Source organism: Rhea pennata, chromosome Z, assembly GCF_028389875.1.
Source record: "Rhea pennata isolate bPtePen1 chromosome Z, bPtePen1.pri, whole genome shotgun sequence".
Taxonomy (NCBI): Eukaryota; Metazoa; Chordata; class Aves; order Rheiformes; family Rheidae; genus Rhea; species Rhea pennata.
Genome location: NC_084702.1, coordinates 26,216,732 through 26,229,952, shown reverse-complemented (window position 1 = coordinate 26,229,952; position 13,221 = coordinate 26,216,732).

The following is a 13,221-nucleotide window of genomic DNA, read 5'->3' as shown; positions in this document are numbered from 1 at the left end:
TTAGCCTGCCAGTATTTTAAGGAAAGCTGGCTTACTTGGAATCAGCTGGCCCAGCAGCACTGGCCAGTGAGGTACTACACTGGAGCTGGATGGGGGTAACCCATGGCTTTCCAGTTGCCTCCCAGCTGCAAGAAATGGGAGTGCTCCTGGAGTGTTAAACTGGGCCTTAGAAGCAGCCTTAGCTGGCCCTGCCACAGACAAGAAGTAAGGCTTTAGCAATCTTAAATTGTATTTTGGTTTTGATGGTCCTTCTGCAGGTCCTTCCAATGTAATTGAACTGTGATTTAAGTGTTTTGTTGTTACAGTTAATCTCTGGGATGTGGTAATATTTACATTTACAGGCTAAGTTTCACAGGTCGGAATGTTTATCAGATTTTCTGTAATACTGTAGCTGGGAAAAACTGTGAATCATTCTAGTACTATCAGTCAATTAAACTCTGATTCTAAACAAATTCAGAGCTCAGATATTTTTTTCTCCCTTACTTTTTGTGTGCCTCACCACCTGGCATTTTATATCTTCCAGTAATTTGACTAGTATTTGCAGAGTGCTGATTAATGGCTTTGGTATCTGTGAACACTGTTGCAACAGAAACAGCTGTTCATACAAGGAGAAGCTGAGGATCCTGATAAGTAATAATACAGAACTCGGAAAGTTCTGGTAGTTAACTATCAATACATTGCTGTTCTCTGGTAGCCACTAACTAGCCCATTTTGTGAACATTTAGGGTATCTTAATTTATCTCAAGAAAAAAGTATAAAAATTCTAAGAACTGTATCTTCTGTTCATTGCTGTTTCTTCAGGAGAGGGAAGAGGAGATTTTCTTGTAGATTTTCAGTAGATTCTTCTCAGGAATGAAATTACCAGCACAGTTCAGTGGCATAAAATAAAAAAGCGCAACAGCTGAAAGGGAAATATATTGCTGTGCGTAAGTTAACATTGTCACTGTCTCCCTGACTGCATTTGTTTTATGCCTCCTTGCTTTTCAAAGATTTGTATTCCTGTTGGCACAGTCTTTGGACCCGTAACAGAAGATGATGACTTGCATTGTTTTTTGTATAGGAGAAGCAGTATAACAAGCTCAGTGCAAGGTATTACGGAAGGAGAAGATATTTACAAAATCTTGAAGTAAGCTCGTTGCACCTGCTCCCACTCCTTCTTTCATAGGATTTATTACTGAAGCTCGCTGGTGTGCCCATGCATGGTTGTGGGCAGCTCAGAAGGCAAGACATGCTGCCTAGCAGGTCTTCCTCATGTTCCTGGCATTCTTCATTGTAGGCAACAAGCTAGATTTGGGGCAAAGGATTTTTGGCTCTTTTGTACCATTCAGGAGTCAATAGTTATTATGGAGCAGTCCATTGCTTCAGACTCTTGCTTACTTCAGCCTACACAAATCTTAGCCCCCTCACTGTTTTTCCCCATTTATTTGAAACGTATGTTTTTTCTCTTGGTGGGCTAACAGGGAAGCTGTGCTATGCTGCAGTCTTCTTGTGGTTCTCACGGTTTTAGGATGAAGGTCTTCCACTGACAAATCATCGGTGCTGGGGACATACCAGAGTGCAGCATTGGCATAAAAAACCAGATTCTTTAATTTCACCACTAGGAACAGTGCCCTGGGAGTTGTGTCCTGGAAACAGTGTTCTTTGTTACCAGTATGTGCTGTTCTTTTAACCCTTGTTCTGCTGTTTTTCCCACTGCTTTCGTACACACACATTTCCATTCATACTGCACTCATATGAATCTTAATAGCTCATTACAAAGCTGTGGAGAACCTCGACTATGCTCTACTTGTTAAGCCAAAGCTCTTTGAGATCCATGGCTATACAGTAGAATAACTGTAGAAAAATTGAAGAAAATCTCAGTTTCTTACTGAAAAGTTTTTCAGATTTTTTTCAACTATAAAGACAGTTGAAAAATAATGCCATATTGTTACCAGTCTCGTGGGAGCTTGGAAAGTTATTAGATTAAATGAAAATAACATCTTCATGATCGATCTGAAAAGTTACTTCAGTCATCTTGTTTGAACAGACATTTAAAGTGTGAAATGTTAACACTACAAAGGAAAACAAATAGGCTTCCTTACTGTTTCCTGTGAGATAAGTGTATGATGTCTTTGTTTTTTTCCGATCTGCCTGATCTTGGCATGCATCTCCTGTGTTGTGAATCCTTTGGACTGGTAAAATTGCAGCCTCTAAAATTTAACCTTGTTAAATTTTATTGTTTATTTATTTGTGTTGAATGCTTATGACAGCAGTGGCTTTTAAAAATAAAAAATCTACAAACTTGGATTTTCAAGTTTGTGGTATAATCTACTGTAGTTTTTGGGAATTAAATGTACTGCTGAATTTGCTAGTGCCGCCAGTGGGAATACAAAACAGGCCTCAGATAATGTTCACTATGTAGTCATATATAGCTATTTCTAGAGACACCCAGGGTACCTCTACCACAAAGTGCAGATGAAGCCAACAGAGTAAGCATCAAAAAGTTTGTCACTTTATTTCTTAATCACTCTCCCTTTCCTCAAGTTAACTTCCTCCAGCACAGTGCTCCCATTGCAAAATGGAGCTACTGTACAGGCAGATGGTGGCAATTAACTAAACGTTTGTGAAGCTCTGAAACAGCAGAAGTTCACCAGGGAGCTCATGAATCCCTCTAATGTATGGGAAACTTACCAAAGTCTTTGGATTACTGCATTGTATCTGTGAGTATTTAATTTCTTTAATGTAAGCTTTCCCTTCCATGCAACGTTTTCCTCCGTGTGTGTATGAACACTTAAAGTTGATGGAAGCAAACATTTATGACTTAAGTATGAGACAGATGTTTTGCTTGAGCTCGTTTTAGTTTCTTAAAAAACAGCTTGACCTGCCATTTCTCTAGTAGATTTTTTTCTGCTTCCTGTTCTATTTTTATTTCATTTTCCCATTTCCTGCTATGGCATGAATAACACCATCTTTTTATCTTTCTCAATAGTTTTGTGCAAGTGAAAACTGCAAAAAAAGCTGTACAGAGACAGGATTTCACTTTCCAAGTCTGTAATGAAATAACACCAGGAGTTGCAGACGTGGATTATAGCATCATTTAATTTTCATTTTGAAATTGATTCTTGGCAGCATCTAGTGAAAAATGAATTATTACCTATTTTATTCATAGATGATGTTGTGCATGATTGGTTGCTTATGCTTGGGGGAATATAATACCAGTGCCAAGGATATAATACCAGGGAAGAGGCAAAGATTGGAGCTATGAAGGTAAAATGTCTGCTATTCCTGCTTGAGCTTTTTTTAACTTGCTGTTCTGCAATTGCTCTTGCCTTGATGAGTGCTCATCTACTACAAAATACAAATTCTCGCCCAAAGAATTTACTCCCCAAAACTGGTTGAGTCTCTATAAAAAATCCTGTGCTTTGTTCTTACTGTAATTTTTTTCTTGAGAGGTCTACAAATTCAAGGAGAAATGATCCCTTGCTGCTTGCCTAGAGGGACTTCCCTCAGCCCCTCCAGTAATACAATGGATTTATCGATTCAGAAGGAGCAGTGGAGTTTGCTGGGATGAATTCTGCCAAATTTGAGAGCCTGAAATTAAGTGCAGCCTGAGGCTACTGTCTTTTTTTTTTTTTTTTTTCCCTTCTTCTTTGCTTTCCTCAACTTAAGATAACACTATTAAACTCAGCTTTACAGAAGTAAGGCAAAACAATCTCAAGGCTTGTTCTGCACAGTAGTGTATTTAAATGCACAAACTGAGACAGGCTTTTTGGTGACCCTTTTCTGGCTTTTCCTGTAGCAATTAGTATTTTTAAGATTTTTCAAGAGCAGTTGTGATTTCTTCCTTTTTCCTTGTGATGGAAAAGGGAACAGGGCTGTTTTTTCAGGCAAAGAAGGAAAACCAAGTCAAAATTATGAAATGATTTTTTAAAAAAGAATCAACTATTAAGATTTCAATTGTTCTTAAAGAAAAGAGTCCTAGTAGTCACTCCATAAGTACTTTTAGGAAAAATATGTGCTAAAGCTTGCATATATCAGTACTGTTAGCCAGTACCTGCTGGCTTCAGTGAACTAAGATTTTTGGTCCTAAATCCACAATTGTGTTAGATGTGAGAATGTGACATATTATGTTGTTGATGAAGTTTGCATTGTATCTAGATTTTAAAAGTTAGAAAGAATGTTTGAAACCAGTATGATTGTATCATGAACATGTAATTTGAATCCAGCATAGCACTATGTCTAAATGATTTTTTTAAATGCTGTGTGGCCACAGACAATAGACCCATGTCCATGTTGCAGAATAGGCACTGGCTTGGCCATTAACTGCTAAATAGTGAATGCTCTAGGAGGTAAATGGCAGCTCCAGAGAATTAAGTTAATCTTGTGTTTATTGAGGCGACTTCAGTGGTAGGCTACTGCAGAAAAAAAAAATGCACTGTGTCTGCTCATATAGGATATAGCCTGTCAGAAAATTTGATCCACTCTAAGATCATCAAGCCGTACTGTTCAGATGGTTCAAATGAAGAAATAAAGCTCTCTTTCTGCTATTATTTGTTTAGCCACAATATACTGTTAAGTCACAATTACTATGAAAAAATAAACATTTCAAAGAAAATGCAAAACTGAAATGTCAGAACCTCAGCTTCTTGCCTCTCTGTTATATACTTCACTAGACAGCAAGCAAAAGCAGTCTCTGTCGAGATCAGGGAAGAAATCCAGGGACCTTCCACACTGCCACCAGAGGTCTGAAATGTAAGGCAAATTCCCTCCATGAGAAAGTGACTCAGAAAATGAAGCACCTGCTTTATGTGACAGACCTGTGTTAAGCCATCAAGACTGTAAAACTTCATCTCTCTCGTCATTCCTTTGAAGTTTGAGGAGCTTTGCTTTAAACAGTCAACCCAAAGAACACATGATATTAATGTGAGATCTGGGCTTTTGAAAAGGAAAAAGAACAAAGCTAAAGTTATCAGACCCTGGGAAAGGAAAAATAGGAAAAAGAAGGACAGGTCAGAGAATGTTCTGGGGGAAGATAATGTTACAGATGCCTTCCTGTTTCGGACTCCAAACTTTCTCCAAATTCCAGTTCTCCTTTGGGAGAATAATGCAGCAAAGCCTATTTGCCAAGGAGTCTTTTAACTCAAGGACTTGATCTAGGTCTAGAAGCCCCCAAAGAAGCTTAAACCACCGCTTTCCAGAGTTTTTTTTTTTTTTTTTTCCCTCCATTTAAGGAAATCATGGAATCCCTGAAAGCCTCAAACTAGTACCTTCACCTGACTTCCACTAACTCAATGTAGAAGAAAATCCACTCAAGCTGTATACAGCTTGCCTTGTGTATACCAGCACAAAACAGGAAGCTAGAAAAACTGAGGAACATTGCATGAAGGTAGAAAAAAATGACAAGATATTGCCGTATTTCCCAGGGACTTGCACAGAATAAGCATAAATCAGAAAACATAAAAAGTGTGAATTGAATACAGAAAGGAAGCAGCAAAATGTAATGTGGATGCATGTGAAAGGGAGTATTTCGTAAGAGAAAAATAGCTTCAGAAGAGAGAAATGACAGGACAAGAAATGAGTGGTGACAAGGAGAATAACCAGAAATGCAATGTAAAAGGAGTAAGTGCTAACTGCCACAGAGGAGAATTCCTGTGGTATTTAATGGTCTACAACAGAACTCAGTGGAGAACCTGCCATCTCTAAAGGCATCTCAATGGTGTATAATGGTATATGGCAATAAAAAAGATGTGTAAACTTGACTGTTTATGTATTTCCTACCTTACTGCCACTGGAGGAAGAGAAGAAATTGATGTTCAGGAGAGCAAGTAAATTTAATACTATGCAGATTTGAGGAGTGAACACCTCAAGACATAGCTGTTCTTACTAAAGCTGCGCTGATATTCAGCAAGTTTATACCTGAATAATTGATTTTGATAATTTTTACAGGATTTAAATTTTACATCACTAATATGATTGTACTTCCTCAACACTCACTGTTCCCAATGTGCCAACACTGCAGCACCATTTAGGTGGTTATTATATTCCCAGGAGGAAAAACACATGATTCCTGGCTGCTGCCATTTCTTTGGAAAACAATTTTCTTCTAATAATTTTGTCTGGAAAATTATTTTCACTGGCTTTCCATAGTTAACGGATTTGGAATCTCTGTTCTGTCTGTCAGCCTGAAAGTTTCTGTGAGAAGTGTCTTATTCATTGCCCCTATAGGATGGAGACCTCTCTGCTTTGCTGCTTCATCTTGAAGAAGGTCCAAACCCAGGCTTCTTTTAATAAGCATAATCTTGATTTAGCAAACTTCACTTCAAGCTGCTTTTTTGGAGATGTTCCACCTTACACGGAGCAGTGAGCAGCAAGACGCTGGTCTAAATGCTGTTGATAATGCTAGAAATCTCTGTTCAGCGAAGGATTATCAAGGAAGTTCAGCACATGCTGCAGAGTGCTTTCTTGCATCCTGAAGTTATGAAGTGATTAAATATGGGTGAGAATGGTGACATGAACCCACAAAAGTGATGTGGTTAGCAGTTCAGCTAACTCATTTACAAGGTCTCTTTTGCCACTTGTGTTCTAACAAGTCATGGGAAGAAAAAGGCACTCCTTTTTTTTCTCTTTTTTTTTTTTTTTTTCCTTTTTTCCTCCAATTAAAATCAAAGAGGGACAAACCAGGGTAATTGCCTACAGAGTACCTCTCAAGGCTGTTCATGTTCCTCTCTGATTTCAGCTGCTGCAGTTCCCACAAAGCAAATACTCCATTCCCTTCTGTTGTCAGTGGAGACCATGAGAACAGGAAGGAGTGAGAAGAGATCAAAAGTAGGGCTTTTCTGTGAATGTTGAACAGAATCCAGAAGAGACACTACATTTCTCATCCCTAGTTGCCAACTCTTGATTTTTGTCTCTGGTTTATTTAGTCTGAGAAGCTCCTTTCTGGTTTATTCTGACTACTCCATGTTAGGTGGAGTTAATTCTGTGTTATAATTCAATAGCAATTCTACTGCTGCTCCTAACTTCATTCAAACTTCAAAAGAGAGATTCCTACAGATAAGAAACTTAGTGCTGTTTGAACTAGGAACATGCAAAGACTATTGTGTGAATTGACTCCTCTCTAAGAAGGAATGTGGCACAACGGGAATCTCAAGGAGAGTGTAGGAAGCTTCTCTGGGACTCTTACTAGCCTGAAGCTTGCTGACTGTGAAACAGAGGATGGTGCATGTGGGCAGATATGTCAAATACATATATATGTGTGTATATGTGTGTGTGTGTATGTACACACACACATATATATGTGTGTATGTATGTATACATGAGCAAAGCCAGGGATGAAGATTATATAACATTCAGACTTCAAAGAAACATCTGCTGACTGACTGCTCTGCTGAGTGATTCCGTGATGGATGTTAACTTGGCTGTTCCAGGAATAAAACAGTTAAAGGACTGGCTGTGTTCAACTACTTTCATGTGCAACAACTAAATTGTTTTCTAGCGTGGAGATAACATCAGAGAGTCAAGGCTCGTCATCTGATGTTATGTCAAATTGTGTCATGAAGAAATAAGAAAAATTAAGCTTTTGACATTTTAATATTATTCAGGTTCTCCTGAATGTGTTCCAGTACCTAATTTCCTAAAAAAAAAAAAAGATGTAATCTTCATACAATTCTTACTCCTAGCACCCCACTGTAACTTCTTACGACTTGCCTTCTTCACAGTTAATTCATGTATTAAACGTCAGTGATTTCTATCTATATGCACAATTTTTCTACTGAGTTTTAGTAATACCTCTCTCCAAAAATTGCCTAAGAATTAATTGATTAAATCTGAGGTTAGCACAACTCATCAGTTGCTAAAAGGATGGCTCTAAGGTGCAGCCCCAGGATAAGGCAATTGCTGTGACATCCAGTGTCTTTTCCTTTATGACAAGTCTTTTAGTTCTTGTCCAAAAGGGCAGACAGCTTCTTCTACAGTGCCTTGGGAAAGAACTCAGCACCTTCCTCTGTATACAGCAGGGTTTTCAATTTGGGGATATTTCTCAAGAAGTCCAAACTCTCCGTCATAGTGAACTGCAATGCAAGCAAACACCTGGCAAAAGACCACTGGATCTGCTCTATGGCTGCTCTCACATGAGCTGAGCTATCTCAGTGGAATTCCATCAGGAGAGCATAATCTTAGATCCACGTTATGCCCAGCAGATAAAACTATAGACATCTTTAGGTGCTCTACAGAAAGGCAGGTTCTGTGTTTTTAGTTATAACTTTGTTTCAATGATAATTCACCACCTGGAAACACAACATCTCACTGATGAGAAATGTTGCTGTCTTGTGAAGAAGTCTCACTGAATTTGCTGAAGTGGTAGCACAGTGATTTTTTTTTCCATCCCATCTTTCAATTATTTACACTTCCTTCTTGTCCCCTTTCTTGTACTTGCTGAATTTGCTGAAGTGCAATCTGCACCTCGCAGCAAGGCTAATTTAGCTAGTCCATTGCTGGCATTTTCTTTTGTTTGTTTGTTTGTTTGTTTTCATTAAGATGCACTTCACCTTCTCACTTTGCTATCTTACCCATTCATGTCCATTACTTCCTTGAGGGGCATCACAATAACAGTGATAAAAACAATCTGTGATAGGTTTTATAATTATCAGGGACAATGACATTGTGAAAAGAGCAGGCAGAATGTAGGAGAATAAAGATCCTGGCACAGCATCATTATCTGATGAGTGGTGTGAAACATTTGCTGTTTTGTTTCTCACAGTCAAGGTTCTTGCTCAAAGCCAGTTTTAGGATAGCGTATGTTTTGTTGCACCATCAATTATTGTTAGAAAACAATGTCAGATAGGAATCAGACTTGCTTCCCCCCCTTCTTTTTAGTGTGAATTGAAGGCAAAATTTATATATGAAATGGAAAAAAGCTCTGGAGAGCTGCAAATCTTAGTTCCTTTACACATCCATGCGTCCAGATTTGCTGTCTAATTTCTGTGAGGTGCCTGGTTGGGTCTCGCACCTTCCTCATTCCCACGGCAATGCGGCACATAGTGCATGTGGCTGCATCCCCCGTTTCTGAGGGAGCCCAGGAGGAACCTACACCATACGCTGGCCAACTGTTCAGCCAGCTTGGCAATACCACCAGCTATGGCATATATGCATTGAGCAGATACATGACTACTTCTCAGGGCTATTACTGAGCGGAAAGGAAAATCTGACTATCCTTTCAAGTTTTTCCTCAGATTCTTCTACCAATTCCATGGCGCTCTTGTACCCCAGCCAGCTGCCTGCTAATCCTGGAGGTGACCCTGAACAGGAGCAACATGTTGCCATTATTATCCCCATCAATTCAGAATTATATTAAATATACATTTTTATTAAAGACAGTCTCAGCCTATGTTTCCAAAATCAGATATGTTGTAGTTGATATTTTGAAGGACCCAAGATATAAGTGGGGGATCTCTGCAGACATGAGAATCAAGAATGTTTACGTAAGTAAAATATAATGACTATAGCTCTGCTACTGCATATATTCTTCCATTTTCATTATTGGTTGAATTAGGAAAAAAGTTATTTAAGGATTTTCCCCCCTCTTTTGGGACTTCAAAAGTTATTTAAAGAAACCAAGTTTTGAGGTTGTTCCTCTTTGTACAGAAGAGTTGATTCCTAGATGATGGGGAAGGCTGGTGTCTCAGTTTTGAAGGTTATGGCCCACTGAGCTGTTAGGCAGTTCTCCCTATGAGTGTCCATTTTATGATCACACAGAATAATTTGTTGTGTGTATGTTATAACTTCTTACTTGAAGACAAATGCAGATGTGGAAGTGTATGAAAGAAAATCTTGAGTAATGTTGTGTTGCTAAACTCAGGACTTTTGTTTTCAAATTGTTTGCAGAGTCTGTTGAGTGCTTGGACATTTTGTCTCCGTTTAAGAAATTCAAATAAGGAAGTAAACACAAGTGGTCCTGACAACAACTGATAGGGAGGAAAAGGGAGCAAACAAGTCTAATTACTGATTAAAAAGGGATAAACTAGAAAATATTTTAATCAGTTAAGGAAAACACCCCACATTCTAAAAAAGTCCTTTCAATCAAATAAGCTTGAACTACAGTGAATCCATGATGTTTTTTTATTAAGCCTTGTTCAAAAACTCCTAATCTGCACACTCATTTAAGCATGTGCTTTATAAGTGGCTATTCATTGCCTCTGCTTTGTGTTTGAAAAACTCAGTCCTGGTACAAAACATCAGTTTTTGCAGTGTGGCTGTGGTCATTAGCAGATGGGTTCATCTTAGAGAATTTTCTCTGTCAACTTTTCCATGCTCACTGAAGTATTAGAAGCTGAGGGCATAGAGGGAATCCAAAATATAAATCAGTCAGCTAGTGATCCAGGTTTCAATGAACCAGAATGGTGAAAACCTGACCTGATGGGTCTGCTGGTAGCTTCTGACCCAAGGTCAGCAGGACACATCCTCCACTGTGTTCCTGCGACTGTGCTGAGTTTGGCCCTCCAAGGGCCCTGCACAGCCAGAAACCTCGTGCTGCCCACAACTTGCAGTAGCAAATGTGTCCCAGACACTGCGCTGCCCTGGTGAGCTTTGGGCTGTTTATGCTTCCCAGAAGAGCTTGTGGAGAAGCTGTCACTCAGAGTAAGCATCATATCTGAACACCTTCTTCACCAGCTGCCAGATATTCTCCTGCCTCTGGCCGTGTGCTGCCAGCTGCCTTCCTCCCTCCAAATGGAGATCTCTCCCAGCCTCCTGCGTTTTCTGAGATTTCTCCATCCAGATTACTCTTCTCTCTTCCCCTGATTCCCCTGATCATGTACGTAACATGTTGTCACTATTTGCATAGCTCAAAAATTATGTTGGGCCAGTAAGTTTATACAGCTATGTTCTCTGTCTGTTCTTTCAAATATGTAATAGAACACTGTAATTATAGCTAAATCTAACAAAGCCTACTTTTTTTCTATCATTATGATGGTCCTTAAGGAGAAAGCCATGTAGCAACTAATTCTGGACTGGTCTGGATGGTATAGGGTTAGCCCTGCTACTTGATGAATATGTTGTTTCAGTACTTAATTATATGGTTTTCTTACACACCTTCATTTGAAACACTACCCGGTACTACCAGCTCTTGTCATTTGCTCAGGAAATAGTCTTATTAAAACTAACCAAGCCCCTCTCAGCTTGCAGTTTTGCTGCGTCTGTCTGGCATACTGGGACAAGCAGGTCATTATGAGGTGGAGAAAATACAGCAAGTAACAAATCTGTGGTAGCTACTGGCAACACTGTTGAATTCAGACTACTTGGCTCTATTTCTACAGCTATATAAATCCCCCAGGAGAAGTATGGTTTGCAAATGTTTCTGCCCTTCCCCAATGGCAGGCTGAAACTTTTCTAGTTTCAGACCATTATGTGCTCTCAAGTCTCAACACTAGCTTAATAGTTTTACAATTACTCCATATGTTGTCTTCACTTTTCCTGTTCTTTTCATCAAATTACCTTTCTTGGGTTTTCAGCTTCCTCTGTTCTGGGGGTAATAGGCCCCAAATCCTTTGCCAGTACCTGGCCTTTGTAGACCATAATGTTTTATAAACATTAGATATGTTAATCTTAAAAGATCCTTATGTGGTAAGTAGGTCTGTGGCTATTTTAGGTGAAAGGTGTGTCTTAGGTAATGCTTTTGCAAATGGACTAGCTCACCAAGGCTGGGAATACAAGCTGGAAATGCTGTCCCCTAATCTCGATCTCAGGCCTTCCACCCATCCTCCTCTCTTTTTTACAGTGAGACTTTTAATGATGTGAGAGACTTCAGATGGAAAATTAGGCAAATGAAGGAAGCATTGGAAAATACTGATAATTTGTCTTAGTAATATGATCATGTATATACTTTTTAAAGTGTATAAGCATCAATACCCAGTGCACCAGCACGTACCTACCTATTTTTATAGCCGTAGAAACAGAGACAAATAGTTTGAACTGAACACATCATCTGCACTCCTGTCCTGGGCACAGACTCACCCTCAGTGCTTAGACCTGGGAGCAGAGATGAATTAAATTGTGCAACTCTGCTTTTGGCACTGGATTACTCTGGGTAAACAAATAGACAGCATCTCACTTTACTTGCTCATTTGAATATTTATTTTGGTCTCTTTTTGATGAGAAATTGCATAAACGGAATATTGCACTCAGACTTCTTTGGGTGAATCTTACCGCTCTTTCTATACTTTCCTCTACAATCCCGTAACAGTTTATTCATTATTTTTATTAATCTTCCCTTTCAGATATGAGGATGAACTCTGAATTATTGTTATTAGCTGATTTAGCATGCCTGAAAGTCCTTTGTAAATATTCCTTCTGCTGGTAGGTGGAAAGTACCTGGAAAATTAGCATCAACATACCCAGCTTGACAAAAACTTTCAGAATGAGTCAATTCAAATATGCACAGCTAAGAAAAAAGCAGTGAAACGGTCTCATTTCCTAAAATGTGAACACCAACAGTTGTGAACAGCAGCTGTCTGTTAGAGTGTTAAAATAAGGCTTTGCTTCCTGTAATACGTTGATTAGATCTGTGGCTCTGTCTCCTCTTTGTTGATGACTTTGACCAAATGGTGAAAATTAATTTGTGACCACATTGATCATGAATTCAATTTCATCAGTGCTGAACGGATCATTTACCTGTGAACACAAGTGAAAATTTGCATCTTTATATATTTGGTTGTGTAAATTTTGAAGATCTATAGCTATGCATTCGTTCTTTGGTGTAAGTGTGGGAGTCACATTAGCAGTGTCAGGACAGAATTACAGAGTTCAGCTTGAGTGTTCTCTGCGGTCACAGGAGATTTCTTTAAGTACTAATATGGATGGCGCAGACGGGTGGAGGAAGTTGCCATGCATTGACAAAGTATTCATATCCGCAGGTTATGAAATGCTTGCTAAAGATTAGCAATATTTTATGAGAAATGTGCGCTGCCTTAGGATGGAGATTGTGGCAGGAGAATGAACACAGCAAACCCAGCTGAAAAAGCATAAAGATAGATAACAGCAAAAGGATAAAAGCAGCTTTTGCTTGCTTACATCTCAGTGTCTGCCTCCAGAAGGCCTCTGTAATGCCTGTGTTTCCACACAAGTCAATTTTCTCCTCAGAGATTTATTGTCCTTTTTTCACCAAATTTGGAAAATATTTCTTCAAATTGGCAGATACAATTACTTCTGAAATCCTCTTTTATTATCCTTGTACCAAATCAATATGCA